At 42.3% G+C, this 22,489-nt stretch overlaps 1 protein-coding gene across 8 annotated transcripts in view; it reads left to right on the top strand.

The window, feature by feature from the left end:
• Positions 1 to 22,489, top strand: part of TSPAN18 (tetraspanin 18) — a 121,272-nt gene that overhangs the window by 50,895 nt on the left and 47,888 nt on the right. For 2 of the 8 annotated variants that reach the window (XM_071558614.1, XM_071558613.1), the window contains 2 exons: positions 8,142 to 8,237; positions 9,689 to 9,820. The exons of 4 other annotated variants lie outside the window; for them this stretch is intronic. The gene's annotated coding sequence lies outside the window, so the exon portion shown is untranslated. The remainder of the gene's footprint in view (positions 1 to 8,141; positions 8,238 to 9,688; positions 9,821 to 22,489) is intronic. 2 more of the 8 variants (XM_071558615.1, XM_071558612.1) reach the window with 1 other exon arrangement.

Genomic DNA, 22,489 nt, shown 5'->3' with positions numbered 1-22,489 from the left:
CAAAAGCTAAGTGCTAGTAAACACTCTTGTTACTGATTAAAAGGCCAATATGATTATTTTCAGTTCACGCTCTGTCCTCCTTGAACTGTTTTACAATTAGTGTTGGTCTTTCCTTTTCCCTGTCTCTGAGTTTCACTGTTTCTAGTCTTACGCAAAATGCTGAAGTGCAGATGTGCCATTTATTGAAATGCTAAAAAAAAAAGGCCACGCAAAAGATAAGGCAGTTTTCATTTTCAAGACATAGATTTGCAGGCACCTCCTTTGTTGGAAGGAATAGTCCCTGCAATGGGACCCCTTGGATGCCATTGTCAAGAGGAAACCTGAGAGTCAGAATTCATGTTTATTGTTAAAAGGCTGATAATAACTTGCATTTTGGCTTCCACAGACTGTTACATGACCAGGTTCCAAAAGACAGTAACATCAGCATGTGCAGTGTTATGGAAACAGTTTAAAAATCATGTGCTAGTGAGCAAGGCAGAAGTCCCACTATTTATTTCAATGACATCTAAAAGTTTTGAGAATGGAACAGGGTCTTATTTTGTTTCCCTTGAAACACTTCCAAAGGGCCAGATTTTTCAGAAATGGCTAAGTATTTCTTGCCTGAGGAGTGTTGACTATGCAGCTTAAGACATTTGTACAGATGCACCCCCAAACCACTGACCACTTCTGAAAACTTTGTGGAGCTGCTCTTTATCCATCTGTTGGGTCTCTGGTTGCGCTCCTATTGCACACATGGAATTTTGCTCTTGGTTTCAATAGAATTGTAGTTTATCTTGGCATCCCTTCTCCTCTTGTGTTCAAGGCTCAGAAGTGCTCCTTCACTAATTGCCTAACAAAGTCCTCCAAAAGGATATTCTCTGACAATACAGTGTTTTTACAACAGAAAACATTATCTCACATTTTAATAACTGTATTAATAACTGGGAAAGCTAGATGTTTCTTTGCTGACACACTGTGACAGTGAACCAAAGAGCTTGTTTCTGCAGTTTTCAGGAGGGTGGCATCCCATTTCTCCAGTTCTGGGAGATCCTTTGGGAGTGAAAAGCTGGGTTCATCCAGCGTTGTTGCAGAACTTCAGCATATTTTCTTCTGTCTGTGCCACGTAATAACAACAATTGTCCTGGATCAAAACTGCCTGACCCACTCTATACTTGCAACTTCCATTATGCTGCCCTGTTTTTGATTACTAGGTCTTTAAAACTGTTGAATGAGAGGACACAAGAGAAATCCAGTGGGAAGAATTGGGGGAAAAGCAGCTGATGGAAAACATTTGCAAATGGGGCACATGCCCTAGTAATGAAAGCTGGTATGAGCCCTCAGAAGCACCATCACCAGAAAATATCAACAAGATATAAATACCTGCCTTCTCCCTGGTCAGTCCATTCTGAGGTATATTTCTACTGAATGCCACACAGCACAAAATAGCTTTAAGGTGCTTGTACAATTGAGCCTTAGCTAAGGAAACAATTACTTCATCTCTGTATTTCTTACATGTGCTGGAATGGCTAACACATTTACTGGTAATCATGTTTCCCTTGGACCATTGAAAAGTTTTAACCACTTTTAACATCACATTCCAGAATAAAAAGGTCTGTTAGATTTGTTCTTTCCTGAAATACTGGTGGTCAGAAGTCTTGGGGTGGAGGGTGTTAACATACAGAGTAGAAGGGAAAAAGGAAAACATAGCTCTTTTAATATGACAAATTTTTATTTTTCTTTTCTGAGAGAAGAATAAAGAGATGGATGTATCTCTTTGCTTGGTGTTAACTTGAAGTTCTTCCTTACCTTCTGCTGCTGTTTGTTTGGCTGACTGTTCTTCAACCCTTTCAGTCACTGCTTTCTGCAATTAATAGGTGCTTTTCTGTTGTGCAAAAAGAGCAAACCTTTTTGAGGCCTTTAAGATTTATGTTGTTAATAGCATTTACATTTTGGCATCTTATTCTTCATACTTGAAAATCTGGTAGCTATTTCTGTAGGGGTCAGCTCTACCTTTACTAAAGTTTCCTGTCATGAGCAGCCTTACTACTCAATGACAGTATGATTTCCAGCCAAGTTAATTAAACTATACTTCCATGTGTGGTGTGTGTCATTGCTAGCTTGCATGATTCAATGGACTTTCTAACTGTTAATCTTTAAAATTGCCCTAAGTTGACTTAGACGGAAGTTGTATTTGCACTGTACCCTTCTGTGGCAACCTTTATTCAGTTTTAGTTCAGTAATTTGCAAAAATCAAATCTTCATTGTGTTTTATTTGCACTTATGCGCTGCTGGAGCCACCACAAGCTCTATGAAGAAGCAGGTAAGAACAACTGAAGGTTGGACACTGAGTGACAGAGGGGATGATGTAGCATGTGGGCAAGGAGATCTGACCCACTCAGTGGGTAATATTAAGAAGGATATGAAGGAAAAAGGGTGGGTTTCTCCATTTCTTGGAAAATCAACTTCCTTTTCTCTTTGCACTTAGCAATCTAATTTCATGTGCTTATCACAAGATTCATTAATTTGAAGGACCAAACCCTTTGAGCCATGTGCTAGATATTTGAAACATGATGAAAATGCTGAGATGTGTGGTATGTAATGGCTGTGGTCAGGAGGATTTAGGCAGAGTTGTGGACACTGGAATGGAATTTTGCAAGATTTTGCTTTTCATTTCAAGAGGATAATGGAACAGCATTTCATGTCTTTTTCCATAGCTGGCTGTGGCTTTCTCTTTGGTCTTTATCATTTGATTATTGGGTTTTGTGTGCTTTTTCCTCTTGAAATACTCCTGCTAAACCCTTTAAAGTTATTGTGACTTTCAAGAAAAACAATCAGGTCTTAAGAGGCATTTTTGGGGGAGTGAGGGAATCTGGAGTTTGTTTAAAGAAGGGGATTTGAAGAAGATAAAACAGAGGTATCAGTTATGCAGAACTAATGATGCATTCCAAAGGAGAGTTGAAGAGCTATACAACTCCATGAAGTGCTCCATTCTGTATTAGCTTTTTCACTGAGAAATCTTTAGAAGGACTAGAATCACACACATGTATTATACATAAAACTCTGTAATATATAAAAATGTATTTGGATCTAGCACTGCACGAGGGAGCCCATGACATTCTCACGGAGCGAGCAAATTACACTAATTTCCCTAGGCAGGAATCAAAGCCTTTCCAAACTAACCTCACTACCAGCAGATGTTTGAATTTGTTATAACAGACATACACCCTTGCTGTACATACAGTGTGTGTTGCCTTGAATGTCTTTTCTTTCCACACTTTTATGCTCCTATAATTCTGGGAACATCCTGCCCAAAGGTGTCAGCATCTCTGCTCAGGTGAATCTGAGGAAAGAGATACGAGAAGTAAATGAGAGCTTCTAAAAAGTTTGATAGAAGACAGCCAGATTGTCAGAGCTAATAGAGTAACAGCTTGCATGTGAAAACCCAAATGCTGTACTACAGTATTTCAAGGGTCAGGCAGTCCTTTATTCAAGGAAAGAGGAGAGAGCATCAACAGCAAATCTAAGTTAGCAGCTCAGGCTGACAGGAAACATTGTTTCTGAGTCAAACAAGAAAGAAAAACTTGAAAAACAGACTGACCATTGTATATGCACTACAGATATTTTAAGCTCAGGAAAAACTTAGAAAGTAGTGATGCCTGTTAAATGATGACTTAAAATTATTTGAAGTAGCTATTAATAACGCAAATGCTTTAGTTAGGCAACTTGGTTCCTCCAGGCGGGTAATTTAATCCTATTGCTCAGGAAGTGCCATTGGTGGTTTCTTCCAATATGCTTAGGGCACAGAGGCCATTTGGATTAATAAGAGGCAGACATAGTGGGGAAATACTACATTATCCTTAGTCTTTGGTAAATCTGAGTAATTAGTGAGACATTTACAAGAGGTATCTTTCGTTTCATTGCAATTTCAAGGTAATTGTCTCATCTGGTAGGGATGTCATCTGTATTGACTGATAACATACAGGGAATATCTGAAACATCTGTTTCAGAAGCACTTGCACTAGTGTGGTTCTGAGTTGGTTGTGTTGAAGACCCCATTATTAGGTATATTAAAAAGCTACATGAAACAGCACATGCCAGTATTTGCTGTTCATTTAAAGGTGGGCATTTGGCAGATTTCAGGGAAAGATAGAGGACAGAGGAAGGAAGAAACAATGATCTCCATACTGAAGGAATAGACTTGAGACTGAAAATGTTCTCTTACAAGGTCTGTCACAGGCTTCCTGTCTGATCTTTACCACTAGTATCTCTCTGGATTTCTGCTTCCCATCTGTAACAAGGGAAGTACTATTTACTTTATTCCTGTTTTTGTCTGTTTAGGCAGCAAGTTTTTTTTGGTCGGGGGCTCTTTTGTGCTCCACACACTAAAAAGCTTGGTTCTGTATGGCCTCGAGGGAGTTGTGATATAAACAGTAAGAGGGGCAGGAAGATGTCCAGAGGCGTGTCTTGAGAAAGATGGTCAGTAGCTATGTCTTTTTTTCCTTCTTTCTGTTCTGAGGTAGAGGAAAAATTCCTTTGCCTTAGTAGCCAGGGAAGTTAGAGTATTTCAAAATGTAGCTTTGAATAGCTTGGCACAGTTCAGTGTGGTGCTCAGTAGGCTCCAAGGTAGTGAGCTCCTATTGCAGTGGTTGCCATGAATGCGTCATGCTTGCTATTCTTGACCCCAAATCAGGTAGCTTTTCCATATCAGGAAATGGGAAATTGTATTATTTTATTAGTTTTGAGTAGTACTTTTGAGTGTTAACAGTTAAGCAGCCAAGCAGTGTTGGTAAAGAGATCAGTAGAGTAAAGGTGGTGGCTTTGGTAAGTGTCTGATCATGACATTTGATGTACACCTAGATGTGTGCTGGAAGTTCCCCACAGCATGTTGAATAAATGTCTCTCTCTCTTCCCCAGCCCCCCTCTCTCTCTTCCTCCCCCCCTCTCCCCCCTTCCCCCCCTCTCTCTCTTCCCCCCCCTCCCCCCCCCCTCCCCCCTCCCTCCCTCCCCCCCTCCCCCCTCCCCCCTCCCCCCCCCTCCCCCCTCCCCCCCTCCCCCCCCTCCCCCCCTCCCCCTCTCTCCCCCCCTCTCTCTCCCCCCCCTCTCTCCCCCCCCCTCTCTCCCCCCCTCTCTCTCCCCCCCTCTCTCTCCCCCCCTCTCTCTCCCCCCCTCTCTCTCCCCCCCTCTCTCTCCCCCCCTCTCTCTCCCCCCCTCTCTCCCCCCCTCTCTCTCCCCCCCTCTCTCCCCCCCTCTCTCCCCCCCTCTCTCCCCCCTCTCTCCCCCCTCTCTCCCCCCTCTCTCCCCCCTCTCTCCCCCCCCTCTCCCCCCCTCTCCCCCCCCCTCTCCCCCCCCCTCTCCCCCCCTCTCTCCCCCCCCTCTCCCCCCCCTCTCCCCCCCCTAACCCCCCCCTCTCCCCCCCTCTCTCCCCCCCTCTCTCCCCCCCTCTCTCCCCCCCTCTCTCCCCCCTCTCTCTCCCCCCCCTCTCTCCCCCCCCCTCTCTCCCCCCCCTCTCTCCCCCCCCCTCTCTCCCCCCCCCTCTCCCCCCCTCTCTCTCCCCCCCTCTCTCTCCCCCCCTCTCTCTCCCCCCCTCTCTCTCCCCCCCTCTCTCTCCCCCTCTCTCCCCCTCTCTCCCCCCCCTCTCTCCCCCCCCTCTCTCCCCCCCCTCTCTCCCCCCCCTCTCTCCCCCCCCTCTCTCCCCCCCCCTCTCCCCCCCCTCTCTCCCCCCCCCCCCCTCCCCCCCCCCCCCCCCCCCCCCCACACTCTTGTATATCTAAACACGGGTTTCAGTGATGTGTTGGAACAACCTGGAGCATTGGATGTTGTGCCCTACATTCTCCCTGGGCTTAATTTCTGTGGGAATAAGTTATTCTGTAGATATGTATGTACCTTTAATTTTCAGACATCATGGCAATACTGTTTTCAGCAGGGCAAAATGTGGTTTACTCATAGTCTGGTCTGTAACTGGAGCTGCATCTGGTGCTCCTGGGAATGCTATGCCTCACATGTGATCTGGAATGCAATTGAGCCCACATGAAACTGTTAATATCTGTGTGGGGTTTTTCAGTCCTCATTACCAACTTGATCGAAAGATAGTTCCTCAGCTGCTGTTACAACCTGTGGGATTTTACCCAGTTAATTAATTTTCTTTCTTGCTAAAAAAGACCTCTTATTATGCAGAAAGAGCTGTGCTTGACTTGCTTTTCAGTGACTCTTCTCATGTCTGTATGAGAGGCACAGAGGCCTCAGAACTTGGAAGGTAAGCCCTGGGGGGCAGCATGCCTGTGGAGGCTGAACATGGAAATGCTGCCCTGTGTGCTGAGGGCAAGCTCTTGGGGTGTGTGTGTGGGTCAAATCTGCACAGTGGAGGGACCCTGGTTCCCTTCCCTGCTCCCGTCTTTTGTCACCACTCAGCAACAAAATGGAAGCTTGTGAGATGACCAAAGGATAACGACCTGCATGCTGAATGCCAGCTGAGGGTTTAAAATGCCAGCTGAGGGTTTAAAATGCCAGCCAACACCACTCTCCATAACCTTTCAGCAAGTCAGTAAGCTGTCTATGTAAATAAATACACATATCAAACAATAAGCAGATGCCCTTTTAACGTGCACTGTTTCAGGCTGAGATACTCAGTTCTGGTGCAGTTTATCTCAACATCTATCAAGATAATGCCAATGCCACATCTCCCTTTCAGTTGTATTTAATGCGCAAAGATTTGCGTAATGAGGAGTTGGCTTGTTTTACATTTGTTTTGGTGTTACTTGTAATGTATAAAATGTTAGATGGGAGTTCTTTGTGTTCCTCCTGATCTCTGTGTCAGATACAGTGCAAACTCTTGTTCCTTATGCTTGATTAAGTGGCTTTATACAAGCATGTGTGTGATTGTACAAGCCCCAAAGCATACAAACATTGAGGTGGGGAGAAAGCTGTGATGGGGGTTGCCTTAAAGTCTATTTTAAAAGCTAAATCCCAGTGGAGTCACTTGTACCCCGTAAATGAAACTGAGGAGCCACAGAGCCTAAAGCCCCAAGTGCGTATCTCAATGCAGTGTAGTAGGAGGGACATCCATGACCTGCTAGGCTGGGTCAGATCGTGTCTAATTCAGAGTCTTGTCGTTGATAGCAGCCAGCAGAGATTAGAGAAAATGTAAGACCAGGGCAAGAGCCAGAGAAAATTCCACATTGGGATTTGTTTATTTTTGTTTTCATATTAAGAATGTATTAAGCCCATAGTCTGCTGGGCCTACTCTTTTAAAAATTTGCTTGCAGGCTAAAGGAGTGTTGGATCCCCCCGTGCTGCTGTCAGTGTCTGTCTCCCTATATTAGCCTCAGAGAAGGTGTCTGTTTTTATTGTCCTCATTCACATTTCTTACATGCTACTAGTTTTGCTCTAGCAAGATACAAAGGAATCACATTTAAAATAAAAAGCAAATGAGACACTCTTTATGCATGCAACAAGTCTTTAAGACAGCTCTCTGTCAGACTTTTCTGAAGTCTGCTGTAAGAAAGGAGAATATTTCTGCTACTTGAGACACTCTCAATTGGATTACATATAAGCAAAGCTGGGGGAAGAGGAGAGGAATGACCCTCCCTTGGAGAGGAGGATTTAGATGACCTGATACATCTTCTGTTTCTTAATGTTCCTTGAAGATTGAAAGCTCTCATTTGAACAAGCATGCACAGAAGACAAAACACATTATTAGTGACCCTAAATATATTAGAGCCCTCTGGTTCTGATCACAGTGGTGCATCAGCTGGAATAGTAATAGGGGATGAATGGAGTTTGCCTACAGGGATAGTACTGTTCTTCCATATTAGAAAGAAAAAATTGCTCTTAAAGATGCCATTGAATCAAATTTTTGATGACTCTCTGTTCATGTGCCTATGACACTTTCCATCTCGTGGTTTCAGGTAGCTTTACAAACCTGAATAATTTTGTTTCCTTCATTGTTTTCAAAGGCTGGGAGTGGCTATCCAATACTTCATGTTTGAAGGAACTAGGACTGCATTCAGTAGGATATGTTTCTACGAGGAAGCAGACACTTTTTCTTGTTTAGAAGTGTATAGACATGCATTTTCTACATACAAGCACTTGCACCTCTCAAATACTTGCCCTACCCCTTTAAAGAAATCAGAATGTGGTTGATATGTGTGTATTTGAAATGCCAGGTTGTGTAAAGAAACACCTCAGGAGGATGAACTGCAGCGGAAAGTGTCCTGAAACAGTCCACTAGAGAGATGGGCATGGAGAACATCTGCCTGAGTGTGAGTTTGGTGGTCCCCTGCTCAGCATGCTGTGTTCCTGTGTCCTACTGAACCCTTTCCCTTGTCCTGGGGAGGTGTGAAATAACACCTCTGTGGTGGGGAGCAGGGAGCAGCTGACAGGGGGCTGATACCCTGCACATGGGAAGAATTTCCTTTCATGTGGTCTTGGTGTGACATTAGCACTTCCCAGATGGCTTGTATGTTTCTTTGTAATCTGTTGGATGCTAGTTCAGCTCAGTATGCCTGTCGTCTCCAGACAGCATAACAGAGGAGGGGAGTTTGAGATGTTTGGCTGCATCCCCATCTCAGTGTCTTACAGGGCTCTGGGTGGGGTTACTGTGGAAGGACCTTCTCTCCCAGCTTTTCATCCTGGAGGAGTTATTAAGCATTGTGATACTCCCTGATGTTGCATGTGGACAATTGCCTTTGGCTTTGGGATGCTGGAGGGGGGGCTGGACAGGACAGAAAGTTTTGGCTTCAAAAGTGAGCAGAACAGCAAGGTAGACTAGAGAGGAGAGAAGAGAATTAATATTATGAAATGGATTTACATGGCGCCATCTTCATATCTGAACTGGAGCTGTCAGGGAGAATGAGATCCAGACTCACTGCTGTTATCCAGAGAGAAGCTGTTATGGAGCAATCACTCTATTAAAGTGATGGCTTCACCTCTGTGCCCAGTGTCTGGCTGATTTTTGCAAGTAGAAAACACAAGATCTGCCACTGGTCTTTTGTGCCTTTCTGCAGAATCTGATTTACCTTCTTTTGCTTGCCTTACTGCTTTCAGCCCTTGAGCATCTGTTAGTATACTCCTTCCACCCCTACCTGCCTCTCAGCTCCATCACTTTGCCCTCTTTTTCATGCTCAATCATCTCCAGCTCCCTCCATTCAACATACAGCTGTACTCTAACATCTATCCAGTAAGTGAACGTGTGTGTGCATATTTGTTGCATACAGTACAGAAAGGGGGTGGTGTGGAAAACATTTAACTGCCTTTGTTTTATCACAAACTACTCCATCCTGTGTTCTGGGACTCGCCTTTTGGGGGCTCACAGCATCCTCTTCCTGATGGTTTGGTCCTCTCCTGTTTCTGTGGTGACTCTCCTCTGATGTGCAGGGGAGCAGGAGGGGAAGAGGCAGAGCAACTCTGTTGCTTCCTTCATATGCTTCTGAAAATAGTCATGTCTTGCTTCTGCCTTCTGATCAAAGCCTTTCTCTGGCCAGTTTATTGAACTGGAAAGTAAGGAAGGAGATTTTGCCTTTAGTCCAGACCATGGCAGGGGTCTTCAGTGTCACTGCTAGATGCTTCTCCTCACCTCCTTCAGGTGTGCAAGAAAGAGTTGATCTTTACCAAAGCAGGATGAAGTGTGTCGAACAAAGTCATGGTCTTCTCCTCAGGCCCAGTATGGAGGTATGTGCCTTACGTTTTTGGGTTTTTTTGCCATTCCTTACAGGTAGACCAGCCTGCATCACAGTGTTAGAGACCTGAAGCAAGGAATCCTGACCAATGCATGTTCAGTACAACCTGACTTCTTGAGGAGAACAAGTATTTCTTTGAAAGTCTGTCCCCTCAAAGCAGCACACAGGTAAGGCAGACAGTGCTCCTGAAGCTCCAGCTCAGCTGCTGCTGCGTCCAGGCATGCTGCATTGGATTCAGCAGAGGACTTTTGCTGTGGATTTGGCTCAAGAGAGGCTTGTCACCTCTGCCTGCCATGTCTGTAGGGGTGAAACCTTATATTGTATTTACAGCACAGGGAATGTTTTTCAGAAAAAAATGGGAGTTTCAGAGGGTGAAGAGTGCTTATATGGTTGAGATAAATAGAGGTTAAAAGTATTGGAGGAGTATGCTGAAAAAAGAAAATATTGTATATGAAATATTAATAAAACAATACTTAGACTTTTTGTTCTCAAATAATTTTGTGTTAAAAATTAGCTTAATTTAAACAGAAAGCTTTTTAAGAAAAAGGAATAAGGAAGGGTATGTTGTGGGGAAGAGGTTAAGTAAGAAATTGATTTAATAATTTAGTTTTCAACTAGGCAAGACATTTCAGATCATTCCTAAGTGGAAAAAAATCCAAAACCAAACCAAAACATGCAAAAAAACCCAAACAGAAAAGCCTTGCAGTTCTAATTGCTATGACTCATGGAAACCAGATCTAGAAAAAATGAGGCCCATTAATCCAAACTCTTAATCCCCTACTAGAATGTAACATCATTCCCAGCAGTGTCTACCAGTCCTGATTTAAATGATGGGATTTTCCCTTGGCCCCTTGGGATACGATTGCACAGTCTAATGGAATTAATCTGCTTACTTTGCTTTCAACCCCTGACCACTGCAGATGCAATTAGTAGTAGGCGATGGGAGGATTCTGTTTCCTATGCTGTATTATGAAGGCTTAGGGGCTGTATTTTGTTAAACCAGACATCACTTGCAAGCCTGTTTGCATGAGTGTGGCTTATCTGTCAGTACTCATTACAGCCCCATAAATGTCCCTGAACTATTTTTCTCAGACTTAGGAGCTTTTCTACAATGGTAATTCAGGATCTGATAAGACACAGACTAATGTATGCCTTTGAGAAAGATGGTATGATTGGAAACTAAAGTGAAACGAAAAGTCATATGCTGCCAGTGCTAGAGACTCTCAGAGGTAATTTGCTTTTCTTCAGCATTCTCTGGCCTCATTTTTGACTTCTCTCTTGGACAATTTGGTAGGAATTATATGAAATAGCTTTTTGCTGCATGTGGTGCTGCTGGAGATACTACCTCACCTTTCCATCTATGAATTTCAGCATTGTCTTAGATGAATATTGTGGGTTTCTCTAATGCTTACTGAAACTCTCCAGTCAAATAGCTAGATGAATATAAAGTCAAATAAATCAAGCTGGAAAATCATAGCTGGCCTTATTCAACTAGTGTCCACTTACTACAAAGTCAAGCTTCCTTCTATGACATTTCACTTGTTTTTCTTTTCAAATTTGGAAAAGTTTTATTAGTGAGAACTGTTAGATTCTAAAGCATATGAATGGAATTTCAACTGGTTTACACCTGGAGACTACAGCATCAGCTGAACTGTAGAAACTCTGTGCGTGGACACTTGGATTCATTCACTTCCAAGCTAAAAACTACAACCTAATACAGAAAGCAACTGCAATATAATTGCTATTGATGTTTGAATGAGGCTGCAATGTGAAGTGGAGCCTGGGGTCCTGAAAAACTGGGCATGTGCCAGATTTTCACATGGGCTTGCATCCCCTTGCACTAAAGGAGAAAGTTACAGTCCTGTTCCTCCTCCCTCCCAATAAATCCTGGCTCTAGTGTGCTTGAGCTTTTCTAGAGTACTTTCTCAAACAGAAAGCCTAAATATAAATTAGCCACTAGTTCAGTCTTTTATTATCAAGATAAATTAATTAAGCCTATTAAAATTTGACTAGATTGCCTGTCTTAGATCCAGAATTCTTAAACACTGAAGACTGAGTTGCAAAGCTTTGATGTGTTCAGTGTTCAGTGATAATTTGCCCATTGTTTTTAATCCCTTGAAATTCTTTTCCAGCTTGGTGCTTGGCTGCTTCATGTGGTTTTGTAATGTACTTTAAAGGAGAAGGAGGTGGTGACTGAAACAAGGTGTAATGATCCATAGGGCTTTAGATCATCTGCAGTTTATGTTCCCCGTCCTTGCTTTGCCAGTCAAGCTTTATTCCAGTGAAAATGTCTGTAAATCCAAGGCAGATAAGTAATGTTTCTCCTCTGCTGTTGGCTTTTCCTTTTCCCTAAAGTTTATCTTGCTGCTTCCTTTTTAAAAGCTCTGCATTAGCTGGGGGTGCGGTGAAGTAAAAGGCGTGCTTTAAATACAGATGCTGATGATAGTCCTTTGAAAAGCTGCACTTCCCAATCTGGGAGCTATTGACCCCAAGTCCTCTTTTTACTCCACCCCCTGCCAGGCTGGCAATTGTTTGAGCCTCCACATGGGATACCAGTTGCCATATAAGGAAAATGGCATCATGCTACATTCTTTCTAAAAATTGATTTTTTACAGTTGATTTTTTCCCCCTTGCTGAAAGTTGTTCTATTTTTGTGGAACCTCTAGCCAAAAAGAAAGTGGTAGGCTACAGTATGCATATGTACAGACCTGGGCTGTGCAAAAGATTTACTTTGTCTCTGTTATCTCAGTTCAGGTGATTAGGCAAAGCAGCAGTAGAAAACAATGACATTCAGCTACTATGATAGGAGCCAAGGATATTGCATTTTGCTGCATCTTGAACTCAGTAATAATGAGTAATAAATGTAAATAATATTTTTTCTTTCTTGAAAGGATGTTCAGGAAATGGCATAGTGGCACAGAGTGCCCCTCTGTGTCCCTTTTTATTCACAATCTACCTTTTATTCATGTATGTTTGCAGCCCTGATGCAAGGACACATGAACCTTACAAGGGGATCCTGCCTTTTGCTCCTAGGGTGTTCTCTACAGAATTGCCTGTATTTTAGTCTTTGAAAGTTTAAGATGTGAAACTCTCTTTCCACCAGAATGTTATGATTTGTGATCAAGAGCTGGGACAAAACAGTTCTGCTGAACTGGGGCATCTGTTCCTCCCCATTTCCTGAAATGTGGTTTGTGAAATTGTGCTAATCCTTATCGTATGGTGCTTGATGAGGTTATGGTGCTGAACCTGCTGCTGTAGTGCATGCTTTGTTCATCCCTGCTGAAGTGCTGAGTGAGTGATGTGCACTAGTTTGAGCCACCAGCTTCCTCTGCTCCATTCGATGACCAAGACCACTTCTGGGGATGACCACAGTCCAGTTATCTCCACAGACAGCTGAAATATTTGAGCCTGCAGAAAGCAAGGCTGCAAGCAGCAAGATTTTAGATATTCAGGTTCTTTGGTGGGTAGCAGGGGTCAATCAAAACATGCACAAGCTCAGGAAAAGGACTCCTGAGGTCTGGGATTATTTTTTCCTGGTGCAACTGCCACCTGTTGATGAACAGAAACTGCCTGCCTTTTTGAAATAAGTCTAAACTTCAAACAAATCCACCTAGCAACTTGTTCAAAGGAACAGCTGGAGCAACATGAGCACAAAGAAGGTTGAATCCTCTGATTACAGAAGGCAGAGCCTGGAGAGGGAAAAGCATAGAGCTGGGAGCTGGGAAGAAGCCAGCTCTTGGAGAGGAATGAGTATATGCTTGTGCATGTGAGCAAAAGAGCTGGGCACTCTTCCTCTTGTACCCTGTTGTATCCATAACTGAGATAGAGTCTTCAGTCATTCTTCCTATGGTTGCCACCACTTTTTACTCCCTGTGATGTCCTGTTGATTCTTCCTATGAAAATCTGTTCAGCAGTTAATAATGTTGCAAACTTGTTATAAGTAAAAACAGGAAAGATCCCATTCCCTCTTAGAAACAGCAGCAACAAATTTTGAGGTTCATTTACCACAATCATCACAATACTCAATCTGCATTATGCTGAGGTGTGATTACAGAAGTGGAAAAAAGGAAAAGTACTTTCTCTAAACACTTTTTTTAGCAGAAAATTAATAGTTCAGTATTAGCATTATTATTATCTGTGTATGCATTAATAATATAAACTTTTTTCTCTGTAAAATGTTGAACGATGTGACAGGTTTCAAGGAAACTGAAATTTTGTGACTCTAGAGAAAGGACTTTTTAAAGGTTCAGTGTTTCATATAAATGCCTGTAAATGATGCCATTGACCAAAGAAATCAGATATCATGCTGACAAAGTTGTAATTTTCTTTAATATTTCTTTTGACTGTGAATTAAATTGTTTGGAGAATCTGTACTACTCTCAAATATCTGAAGAATTAGTCTCCCAGAGAATCTTGCCTTATGATAAATTGTGCTTCTACTAGAGATGCTGTTGTGCAAGCCTTCTGGGCTTTACTCTGGGCTTTTTTTGTACCAGTATAGCAGGGGAATGTGCTCACGCAGCTTTTTCTTCACAAAAGGTAATTTGGTGTCTCCTAGATGCTGTCCACTAAGGTATCAAGAAAGGATATCACTCACAGCGAGTGGTGTGGAACGATGCGTTACCCCATGTGCTCGGTTCTCAAATTACTAGTGAAGCAGCTAACAACTTTTGACATGTACATGGCTGGCATTGGACATCTGAGTTAACATTGCACAGATAAATGAGATGCTCCTTGCCCAACAGCCATTGTTTCAAGCTCCCTACAAACTCCAAGGCCACGTGTTTTAGTTACAGTCTGCTCACATTATGAGTGTCCCAGTAACTGCCATGGCCAGCAATGATAGGTTTATTATGTGTGCACTCATAAGTGAAAGAGGAGCATAAAGGGTGAGTGTCGGGTCAGCGATGCATCCAGAGTGCAGGCAGAGTGTGTGCAGCCAGCACTGTTTCAGCCTTGCTCCAAATGTTCTCAGCAATGTCTGGCAGCCACCAATGAGCTCCTATCTCTGAGAGGCAGCGCTTGGGATCTCAGCTGGGGTAATAGGAGGTTTCAGCTCTTCTGCTGGAGAAGGTGCCGTACTCTGGTTCATCAGGCTGTAAGTGGCTGCTGACAATGTGGGATATGTTTGCCACTTCGGTCTCTTATGGGTCTAGAGGTGACACAAAGAGTCACAGAACTCAAATGTCATTAGAGCTGATTCTGCAAGCAGTGGATTGACCTTTCTGGAGGTGTTGCCCCAGAGACTCGGAGCTGATCCTTCGGATGTTAACCATGGTGCATGTGGGGACTGGTTTTGGCCGTGCCTGTTTCCTGTGAAGGTGGAAGCTTGTGTAACATGGAAATCATAATGAAGGAGGAGAGAAATTGTCATTAGAAATATGTCTCTAACAGTTTCTGTCATGTAGTTCTAATGCTACAAAGTAATTTAAAACTTTTTCTGACTGACTGTATGATGAGTGAAGTGCTTTATTAATCAAAAGTGGAGTTTACCCAATCTGACAGGAAGGGAAAGCAAAGCTGCCTTTCATTGCCATGTCATGGCTGGAGTGTCTGAGATATGGTGTCACTGAAATAGCAGTGAAGGCTTTGCATCACTTACTTTGAGACCTACAAAAGTACATTTGCTTTTGATTTGTGCATTTTGAAGACTATTGAGTGAAGCTAAGGACTTAGTTTAAGAGCCGCGAGAACTATTATCTTGCTGTAGAGATTTATCAGGAAACAGATATGTAAGAGAGGTATCTGTGCATGTATTTGAAGCTTTTATTCTTGGGCTTATGAGTAAGACCTGGGATCAGTGAAAGGTGATAACTATTAAAATCAGTAATAAGGATAGTATTACTCTATAAGTAGTGAAGTGGGTTTGGGGAGTTTTGCATTCAATTACTAGCTCTGTGCCTAGCCTACATACTGACAGAGGAAAGTAGCTTGATTCTTGTCTGCCTTCCTTCTCTGTCTATGTAAGGATGGTAATACAGCTGGGAAGCTTTTTCTTGTAGAAAAAGTATTTTATTTTGTGTAGAAACCAGCTTTGTGAAACTTTGCATTCCTTTTCAGAGAAACTTGAAGATGAAAAAGTGTTCATTCTGGAGTGTTTATCTTCATGTTTTTCCCAGTTGTTCCTCCTTTCTGGGACAAAGCAGGGACAGGGAAGGAAAGAAAAAAAGGAAAGGTAATCCAGAAATTCCCTTTCCTCACGTGAAAAACTGCACATCAAAAAATATCTATGCATCTTGTGTTAAAAAAAAAATTGATAACTAGTTGATTTTTAAACTTGCAGAGTATGAAAGAGGTTATTACTCTCTAATGCCCTGACCCATATTAAAGCTGAGGTTTCTTACTTGTGCTGCTGTGACTATTTAGTGCCAAATCTTGAGAGCTCTTTTGAGAGAGGAGTCTACCCACAGGCCAGCTGCTGGACAGGCTATGCACAGTAAAGATAATCATAATCTAATGGCTGAGTTGTCCTTTGTAAAATGACTCATCCCCCTGTTGGATCCTCATCAGATGGATGGGAGTTACATCCTTGACAGACGTTACAGTTGTTGGCAGATAAGAACAGCCCTGGACTTGCTTGTACTGGACGTTTGGGGCTATTCTCCTTGGCAGCATTTGGCAGAAGCACCAAGGTAGAGAGGACATTCAGGAATTTTGTGGCCAGATGACATGCAGGGGGATATAATTACGGTGCTCTGCCTGTATTTTAGCTTCCAGTGCCCAGCATGGAGAGGTTTTGAGCTGAACAGGGGACTGATTGTAGCTGTTCCTTTTCTGAAAAAGTAGAGCACAGCACATGTATGAGTGGACCAACCCCCCAGGCAGCACATGCTATAAATAAATAAATTTCAAAGAAATATGATTAAGCAACATAAACTTCTTTTTTTAATCATTTCTGAAAGGTTTATTTTCAAATGCCCCAAACACTAACCAGGTGCTAATTTTCAGATAGGATGTAGCGCTGTCTTGACCTTTTAAAGTATCTTTAAGGCTAGTCCCTCCCTGCCGCATGGCATGAGGCAGCGGCAGCGCCCAGAAGGGTAGGAGAACCTTTTCCTGTGAACTGGCTTTCTGTAATTGCCACCTCGAACTGTTTCTGCTACCTTTCCCCGACAACTGTTAATGGCAGGATATTAGAGAATTTGTGGCTATCTAATGCCCTGGTTTCTTCATGTTCTGCAGCAGTTATCAGGCTTGGGCTTTCCTGCCTGCTGTCTGGGTAGTCCTTGCTGATGCTAGAGAGAGACAGATGGACACTCAGTCAGTACAGAGGACATGTGTGGTGAGGCAGAATTTGTCAGATTCCTCATACTGACCTGGACCATTTATAACCTCTCTGGCTGTAAAGTACATCCAAGAGTACATTCCTAGGAATCTAAAAATAATAAGCTCAACTTTATTTCTCCCATGAGTATTCAGTCAATAAAAAGGAAAGAAATCAGTTTTTTCTTTTATCCCCATGCTTGTGTTCAGCTCTCAGAGTAGAGCTATAAGTTTATCACAAGTTATTAGCCCGTACATTAAGTTGGTTGAATGTATGGATCACATTACTGGAAAGTGTAATCACTTGCCAGAATTGCCTTTGCTTTTCCATTTCCGTTTCCATCTCCCAGCTTTGTATGTTATCTGGTAGCAGCACTGAAGGCCAAAGTCTAGCTGAACTGATTGGAACCAGGACTTGGCATTCCACTATTCTGTCTCCTTCTGCCAAAAACCAGTGTTCAAAATAAAGACTGTAAGAACAGACTACTTACAGGAGCACAATTTATGATAATGTAAAATATCTGAAGATCAGAACAGCAAAGCTGCAATTCACCCAGTGACTTAGTATGACCACATGGTGGGTACAGTTGTGTATATTTGACAAGTCATCTCAGGACATGAAGATAACTGTTGGTGACTTTTAAAAAGCAGTGATGAAATGTTTTCTGGGGTTTATTTCAGGATTAGTTGGAAATTAGTCTTTTTGGAAAACTTCAGATTCTCTAGATGTAAGCATAAATCCAGATGTTTAGGACTAGCAATGTTAAGTCCCAAGGGATACTCAATAGTCTTGACTACTAAATGTACAAAGCTAATCCCAAGCGGCTGCCTTAGCTGCTTGGGATGTTGGTCTCTTGCTATGTGTTTCTTCCATTGATCAAGAGTAATTATAATTGATGAAAAGTGTTCTGATAGTTCTTCTCCTGTGAATAGAAAATCAGCTATGTATGTCAAGTCTGTGAATCACATCTCTGTACTAGATAATTTTATGAAAGACAGAAATTACACAAAATTTTATATTCAGTATCTTCAGAGACCATAAACCTTCATAAAATCAAGTGGAAATAAAACATAGTTTCAATCAAAAATAGGGCTATTGTATTTGTGAACATCAAAAATATTTACTTTCAGATTTTTTTAATGCAACATATTTTTATTTTAGAAATGCTAAAACCGATCCTTTCAACATTTAAAATAAACCCTACATTTTCCTATTAAAATTAGATCAAAAATTTTATAAAAAGAGGGTTTGAGTTGTATGGTGTTTTGTTTTGATTGGAGACAATGCTTTTTTTAAGTTGGGAGGTGTTAAAATATAAAGTTTCATTTTAGATTAAACAAAACTTTTGGGAATTGATGTGAAGAAATAACTCTGAATTGTTTTGTTTTAGAAGAAAAGTCTTCCAGTTTCAAACTGAGGCAGCTCTTCCCATCTGTTGGGGTTTTTGATCTTTTTGCCATCTGAACAACATTTTTTTATTATCTGGCTATGTTCTTTCTGGGCATACTGAGGCAGATCAGTTTGTCTTTTTGGTTTTTGTTGGTTTTTTGGTTTTGGGGTTTTTTGTTGTTGGGTTTGGTTTTTTTTTTGGGGGGGGAGGGGGTGTGATCGTTTTATGAGAGAGTTTGGGTTTTGTCTGGCAGGAGAGTGACCATTAGGACATTACTCTTCCTTCTGCTGATGACTCGCTTTTGCTACTCTTAGTGGCAGGTAGCCCATCTGCTGCAGTGTTTCTTGTCCTATATTCCCATCCACCTCTGAATTACTGAATACTCTCAGCTGCAAGTCGAGGAATAAGGCATGAATGCTCATTGTTATAATTAAATGTTTTCTTGGCTAGTTCTCTTTTATTGTGTCCCAGTGACTTGCAGCTGAGGATTAAAATAACTGCCTTCTGCAAAAGTAGTAAGCTCTCTTTGAAACATTCAAAGGGTATTGTTTATCTTCTCTATATCCCTTGTACTGTGCCCTCCCCCAGTGCATAGCACTCTCCTTCTTATCCCAAGTGATGCTATTACTGAGGAATGTTGGACACATACCATTATACATACAGTAGAGGTGCTCCCAAATTTGGGGGTTTGAGCTTAATTTAAAAGGGAGGAGAATGGAAGGGAATGGTTTTTTTAGTAGGAACCCAGGCTGTAGTGCTTTGCTGAACTGTTCTAAACATGCTCATCAGGCAAGGAGGTCTGTGGGTGCAGGGGAGGGCTCACAAGCTTTTCAAATGTTTCCATGCACTGCTCAGGGCTTCTGTCTCAGACACGTACTTCATTATTGCTTCTGGGAAAGGCATTCTGGGAGTAATCAATCAGCATGCACTGGGTTTCTTCTCAATCAGAGCTCCTCTGATGTGTCATTCAGTACTACTCATTTTGTTTTTAATTTCTGAGTGAGGGATCAATTTGTACAAACTAGCACCAGGCAGAAGAGTTAGGTTTGCAATGGGTGAAATCATCTGGCCTATTTTCTCCAAAGCACGTAAATGGGTACTTGATGTTGCAAGTCCTGAAGAAGACAACCGTGGTAGGGCTTTCCTGAAGTGTGATTTGAAGGTCTCCGTGTTTTCCTAGATCAAGATTAAGTTGTCCCCTTGGATCTTTGCTGTTACTTCTGATTTGGTGCACATCCTCTCTCAGAAAGGACACCCGTGCTTCAGCTTTGCAGGGTTGCCATGTCACTGACTTGTCCCTTTCTCCATCCTTCTTCTGCCTTTCACTTACTTGTGCCTCCAGATTCTTTGGTGCAACTCTTCTTGCTTATGCTGAGGCAATGTTGCAAAATGGACATGTAGAGGAGGAAAAAGCTGTAAAAAAGATTTATGTGATTCAAGACAGTCATTCTGTGTGTAAGAATTTGGGGGAAAAACTGGTTTGATGTAAAAGATGGGAAGCTTTGCCCTCTCTCTGATTATATTAATGGGTGAACTGAGATTGAAATCCAGAACAGAACAGCTGGTACCCAGGTCTCACCTCACACTTCTGACTTAAACAAATTGTTGTAAATTTTGTGTAGCTGGCTGGGGAGGACACACCCTGTATTGCAAAGGATACAGCCCTCTGGCACTAGAGCTGTCCTTAACAGCAGTAGTGGGAATTACATACTGTGGATTAATCTCCTTGAGGATACCTGTATAATGAACGCTTAGGCCAGTACCTTCTGATGTTCCATATCATTGCTCACAAAGGAGAAAAGAAGGTCTGTACTTACTCTTCCCCAGAGTTCAACTGGAGGTGAATACCATATTCCAGGGAGGTAGTTCTTTACCTCCCTTAATAAGTAACTTTATACTTTGCTGTCTCCTGCAATAACAGCTGTCACTGCTAGAAGGAAAAGAAGCTATTTTCCAAGGCAGTGAGTTTGTATAAATTGTTAAGAGAGGAGTAGAGGTAAGGGCAAAGAGCTGAGATTACAGAGTTTGTATAAATTGTTAAGAGAGGAGTAGAGGTAAGGGCAAGGAGCTGAGATTACAGACAGAGCCATGAGAATTCCCAAGCTCTGAAGAGTGCTCCTGATTTTATAATTTCATGCACTTCTAGGTAGTGTTTGTTTAATGTTTCTAGTCATGCTGAATGAAGTAAAAATCCTGACTGGTTAGTATATTAGTATTGTGATGACAGGACGGGTTAGGCTATCTATCATGTCTGCTGTGCAGTGTTGTACCATGGATTATGTTTATGGCCAAGAACCTCAAATACTGACATAGTATCAAGTAAGGTAGAAAAGGGTCACTGTGACCTCTCTTTCGTACTAGACACAGGATTTCTCTGAATTAAGTCTGATTTGGATCAGAGCATCTTAATGCAGCAATTTGTCATATTTTTTTTTCATTTATGACCGTTCTTCCCTGTACATCTTGCAATTATCTAATTCCTATGTGTCAGCTCCAACAATTGTTTGGAGGGTAGCTGAACACTACAGAAGCTCTTTGAATGTATTTCCAGTTCTTTGTCAAATAACTTCATCCTCTGCAATATGTGTTCTGAATGTCAGAGGCCTGTAGATCATCTGAAAATTTAAGATGCTCAGAGACCAGGTTTGTGTGGGTTTTAGCTCTTGTCTATAATTTTCTTAGCTCATGGTGTTCTTGGTCTTTCCTCAAATACTGAATCTCCATCAAAGTTAAGACCATCCCAGTCTCTTTCAACATCAGCTGTACATGGAAACTGAGTAGAACAGGCCACTGTGTATGAAATCTGGATGTCACTGAAGTTAGTGTAAATACTCCCACTCACTTCCTTGGCTCTAGAATTTTATTCCTTTACTGATGAAGAACATTTTCCCTTTGTGAATATAAGGATTAATGGATCATCTGTTCTCAGATGACTTTTTCTCTGATAGACCATCTTTGAACCCTGATGATGTGGGTGCATGTCCATTAATGATGACCTTGGTAGATTTTGTCTGGCCAAAACATGGGTCCAGGAACTGAGACTACTGCCTATAGGTGGCTAGTAAGTTTGAAAAGTTCCTGCTGTAGGAGGAGGTGGACCTAGGCCAGAGCATACACAGCACTGAGAAAGAAAAGGTCACAATAAGTTTTGCGGACTGTCCCTGGCACCTTCCAAGTGAGAAGTGTTGGGAAAGCAGGCAGCCCCAGGGAACTTTCATTGTCAGAAAGTAGTTAGACATCTTGCTTTACTGTCTGCCTTTATTCTTTAAAATTGAAGAAGCTTTTTCTGTCCCACACTCTGTGAAGTCTAGGGAGTACCTGCCCCAGCTGCTCCTCCTGTGCATTGCAGAGGTTTGGAGAGCCTCAGGGTTGCCTGTTGCCTGGATACAGGCCAGCCCTCCAAAAGTGGAGGGCTGTGGGAGCAAAGGTGGGTGAATCAACCCCTGTGCACCTGGAGGCAGGAGCATTAAGCCCACCTGATGAAGCTTGTAAGTTCAGAGTTCCTTTTACTTTGCAATTGATGTTATTATTTGTCATTATTATTGATTGGAGAAAAGTGCAACCCAGCTGCTCAGTACAGAAATCTGAGGGCTCCTGCCGAGTGAGACGCTTTGTGTGACATAGAAAAACAGCCATTTTACTGTCTCTCGAGTATGCATTTTATTTTACATGCTTGTTCTGAGCCTCCTGCTGTTGCTCACACCACAGCAGCTGACAAGTAGCCTTCCTGGAAACATGGAATCAGAGCCTGTGAGTTGAGACCCTGGGAGAACAATATGATGAAGGCACTGACTGTTGAATATTTAAAATAAATTATTTAATCTTAAACATGAAAATGCTCTTTATACTTCATACACATCACTGCTTTGTGACAGCGATTGGCCAAGTCATGCATTATTCCTCTGTTCAGGTGGGACCGTGCTAACTGCACAGCAACTTTCTCCTCTCTCCTTTGCTGAGCACATGAAAGCTTGTCAGTAGCAGGATGCCGTGTTGTATGGCACATGTGTAAATGTCTATGAACTTCACTAACCAGGAGCAGTCAAAAATAATTTTTAAATTCTGTTAATTTATGGGCTAGCTCATATTGCAATGCTATGAGTTTTGCTGTATACATCTGTAGAGCACTGTGCTGTTTCAAACAGCACTTTGGAACAGTGTCAGTGTGCAAGGTCTCAATTA

Source organism: Pithys albifrons, chromosome 6 (assembly GCF_047495875.1).
Source record: "Pithys albifrons albifrons isolate INPA30051 chromosome 6, PitAlb_v1, whole genome shotgun sequence".
Lineage (NCBI taxonomy): Eukaryota > Metazoa > Chordata > Aves > Passeriformes > Thamnophilidae > Pithys > Pithys albifrons.
The sequence above is the reverse complement of the archived record's forward strand: the minus strand, read 5'-3'. Positions and strand labels throughout refer to the sequence as shown.